Genomic DNA, 5,057 nt, shown 5'->3' on the forward strand with positions numbered 1-5,057 from the left:
GTATGCTAGAGAAAGTGGGATAGTCACTTCCCTTGGGGAAAGGAGAGAGGTTAGGAGTGGCTAGTTCTTGTCTCTAAAGGGACAGAGTATACTTGTAATAGACCAGGTGAGCAGCTCAACATCACCCCAAGAGTTCCAGTTGTGATGCAAGTATTATGACGGGGGTTGTTATGCTGTGTGCAATGGAATCCACTATTTTGTGCATGCTGGGTAATTGCTTTATTGCTGAACTACATATCATTCAGTTTCTATTATTTTAATTACTACATGAAAAAGTAAAGAAACTAATGAACAAAAAGTTTGGTTTCTATTGTGAATTTATGTAAATATTTTTGAGATCATAATATATTTTGTTTTCTTTTTTCTTTCTTTTATACTAAGATTCCTTTGTAGACTCCTGTTTTCATTCAAGTTCATTGCCTTTTTATTTACTTTGTAAATACATTTGCTTCCCTCTCTCCCAGCCGTGTGTATGTGTGTGTATGTATAAATGTATGTGTATGTATATATGTGTGTATCCTTAATTATGGAAATCCAATCCCATCACTGCATATAATGTTACTTGTAAGTATGTTTTCAGGACTGTACAGTATTGGAAAATGTATTAGTATACTCTTGTCACTTGAAGACTATTTCTCCTACTCATGGCTCCTTAATTGTCTATAATACTTTGACTAGAACTGAGGCACAGTAAAGTTTCCTTAGTCCATATTAGAATGTTTATTGGTTTCATTCTGCATTAGGTCTTGTTTCTGGAGCCTTGTTAGTTAGGCTTCTTGATTATATATTCTCTACCATTTGTAATAGACATAATATTAGAGGAAAATTAGTTACCCTGGCTCACACCACTTTCCATTCTCTCTTCCACAATAACTTCTAGGCCTATGATGCATAAGTTCTTGTAGATATACCAGTTGCAGTTTGCCTAACAACTGTGCATTTTGATTTGTTTTTCTGCAATGGTCTCCAAATTTTGTAAAGAGGAGTTTCTTTGAGGGGAGAGATAACTATGCCTATTTGTACATATTTATATTTATTTGTACAAGATTTATAGTACAGTTAGAAATTAAGCTAGTTAAGTAACATTTTAATATTTATTTTATTACCTTTAGTCCTAAACGTATGCACATTTATCAAACACTGTGGCCCATTTAGATGTTTTATTTCTGTCTAAATCAGCATTTCTATTATATCTGAAATGCTTTTTTTGTACAAGAGCACTTTTAAAATGTCAAACAGTGTGACTAGGATAACACTGTGGCACTGCTTTTTGGCTTTGCCTCACTAAAGATGGTAGAAGTATGTTTACTGCCAGCTCTATGAGTCATGCTAACTTCCTACTTCCAGGGATGCAGTAGGTCTATGTTGCCATTAAGCCACTTGTAGCTCTCTGCTCATAAACCCCATTTAAGTGCTCTGTAGCAGGACTTTCTGAAAGGCTGTCATAAAAACCCAGGAAGCTATCTCTTAAAGAAGCTATGCCTCTGCTTGTGGCCAGCAAATAGAGCTTATTTTGAAAACTGTGACTACCTAGATACTCCAATTGACTCCATTTGGAGGGGTTCTAGAAGTCCTTTTATTTAAGTTTTCTTAGGCTTTATGTGGATTACATTGCCAAACACTAGGTGATATTATGTAAGCAGAGAACCTGCTTTGGTTTCCTGACTACTCAGACCCAAATTGTCACAGAGAAACTATTAATTTGAACACAGTTTAGTCAATACTGATGGCATATTCCTAGTTAGCTCTTACCACTTAAATTAACCCATTTCTATTAATCTATGTATAAACACGGAGCTGTGGCTTACCAGTATGATTCTGGTGTCTTTCTCCTTTGGCAGCTACATAGTGTCTCTTTGACTCCACCTACTCTCTCTATATATTTATATTTGTGTTTGGATTTTCCATCTGACTATACTCTACATTCCCATTGGCAAAAGCAGTTTTCTTACCAACCATTGGTGATAAACTATATTCACAGCATTCAGAGGAAAATCCCACATCAAGTTACAAACAATTAGTTGTTGTTGAGTGAAGGATAAATATTCTCCAAACTAAAATTATCATGATAGGTGATAGATACACAAATATTAGCCCTAAGTAAGCTGACTCAGTACATTTTACAAGTAAATGTCTGTATGTGTGTGTGTGTGTAAGAATGAAGATATCTGAGTTGTGATGTCATGTCCCTTTGTGATCACTAACAATTTATAAGTGAATTCTGTGGTGTAGAGGCCTGAACAAGGTGTATGTTTTTATTTATTACTTTTCATTTCCTTTCATAGAACTATGTGGCCAAAGATAATTTAAGAGAAGAAATTTTGTTTTGCCTCATTACTTCAGAGATAGAATTCAAAGGAGCATGGAGGAACCATAGTATCAAATAGTGGACAGAAATCTGAGAGATCACAAGCAGAAGGCAGAGAGAAGTTGGATGAGGGTAGGAACTCTCAAAGCCCACCATTAATGATGCTGTTTCTGCAGGAAAGTCACCCCTCCCAAATCTTTACAAAAAAACCATTGTAGTGAGGAGGCGTGCAGGTCTGTTTTTCATTCTGCCTGGCTCCCGCACAGCTAGCTTAGGCCCAGAAATAACAACACACAAACTGTATTCATTTAAACACTGCCTGGCCCATTATATCTATCCTCTTCTTGGCTAACTCTCGTATCTTGCTAAACCTATTTCTAATAATCTGTGTAGCACCATGAAGTGTTGGCTTACCAAGAAAGATTCTAGCCTACATTCATCTCAGGTTGGAGAATCATGGTGTCTGGCTCAGTTCCCTTTTTCCCAGCATTCTGTTCTGTCTACTCCACCCACCTATGTTCTGACCTATCAAGACAAACAGTTTCTTTATTAATTAACCAATGAAAGCAACACATAGAAAGAAGACCCACCTACAACAAACCATCATCTGAGACCAAGATCAAATGACTGAACTTATAATACACATTTTCAATCAATTCAAATATTCTTCTGTCCCAGAGCCCTTGTTCTGCCAACCCCTACACCCTAATACTGATCTCATAAAGCCCACATTCATTCTTGTGGAAAAGAAAATAATCTTTTCTTCCTTATCCTCTAATGATCAACAGATAACATGTACTTTTATTAAATAATTTTTTTCTGTGAATGACATTTTTATATAAAAATACAATTCATCTATGTGACAAACTCATGTCATCTCTGAAAACTTTTATAGTTTGGATTACTATTCTGTTCCATAAATGAGGATCAGGCTATTTGATTCAAGTGGACATAGTTGAGACAAGAAAGAGACAGATTCTTTTAGGTATTTATTGATCATTATGATTATAGTTTTTTTATACCCTTTTATCATTTCTCTCTGAAGGTATTTTAGTCATATTTATTTGTGTGTCTCTGTGTTTGTGTCATAGAGTGGGAGGAGCGAGAGAGAGTGGTGAGGGGGGAAATATATATATACCAGTATATACTGTACATTGAGGTTAGAAGACATTCTACCTTCTTTGATACATGGTCACTATTTGTCTATCACTAGATAGGTTAGGTAAGTGATGAATATCAAGATTCTCTTCACTTGACCTGTCATTTCAAAATAGGAGTGGTAGTGTTTCTGATAAAAGACACTACTAATCCATTTGGACTTGAGTTTTGTGCTTCGTGATAGATATGGATCTATTTTCATTCTTCTACAGGTTAACAACCAGTTTTGCCAGCACCATTTGTTGAATTGCCCTCTTTCTTCCATTGAATACTTTTAGCTCCTTCATCAAAAATCAGGTGATCATAGGTTTGTGGATTAAAATCCGGGTCTTCTACTTGATTCCATTGATCGACTTCTCTGTTTTTATGCCAATACCAAGATGTTTTCAATACTGTAGCTCAGTAATAGTTTGAAGTCAGGGATGGTAATGCCTCAAGACGTTCCTTTATTGTATAAGATTGTTTTGGCTATCCTGGGTTTTTTCTTTTTCCATATAAAGTTGATTATTGTTCTCTCAAGGTCTGTGAAGAATTTTGATGGGATTTTAATGGGGATTGCATTGAATCTATAGATTGCTTTTGGGAGAATTGCCATTTTTACTATGTTGATCCTCCCAACCCAAGAGCAAGGGAGATCCTTCCATTTTCTGGTATCCTCTTCAATTTCTTCCTTCAAAGACTTAAAGTTCTTGTCACATAGATCCTTCACTTCTTTGGTCATATTTTATGCTATTTGTGGCCATCATGAAAGGTGATGCTTCTCTGATTTCCCTCTCTGCATCCTTATCCTTGGTATATAGGAGGGCAACTAATTTTTGGGAGTTGATCTTATATCCTGTCACATTACTAAAAGTGTTTATCAGCTGTAGGAGTTCTTTGGTAGAGTTTTTGGGGTTGCTTATATATACTATCATATCATCTGCAAATAACGAATGTTTAACTTCTTCCTTTTCAATTCGAATCCCCTTGATCCCCTTATGTTGTCTTAATGCTATTGCTAGAACTTCAAGCACTATATTGAAGAGGTATGGAGAGAGTAGACAGCCATGCTGTTTTCCTGATTTTAGTGGGATGGCTTTGATTTTCTCTCCATATAATTTGATGATAGCTGTCGGCTTGTTGTAAATAGCTTTTATTATATTTAGGTATGACCCTTGTATCCCTAATCTCTCCAAGACCATTATCATAAATGGATGTTGAATTTTGTCAAATGCTTTTTCTGCATCTAATGAAAAGGTCATATATATTTTTTTTTTACCTAAGAGATGCTCTATCATACGATGAAAGCATTTTTGTATGTTCATAGAAGCATTATTTGTAATAGCCAGAACCTGGAAGCAACCTAGATGCACTTCCATGGAAGAATGGATGAAAAAAGTGTGGAATATATACATATTAGAATACTGCACAGCGGTAAAAAACAATGACTTCTTGAATTTTGCATCCAAATTGATGTAAATAGAAAACACTATCCTGAGTGAGGTATACCAGACCCAAAAAGATGAACATGGGATGTATTCACTCATAATTGGTTTTTAGCCATAAATATAGAACATTGATCCTATAATTCGAGATCCTAGAGAAGCTAAAT

This window comes from Chionomys nivalis, chromosome 10 (assembly GCF_950005125.1).
Source record: "Chionomys nivalis chromosome 10, mChiNiv1.1, whole genome shotgun sequence".
Lineage (NCBI taxonomy): Eukaryota > Metazoa > Chordata > Mammalia > Rodentia > Cricetidae > Chionomys > Chionomys nivalis.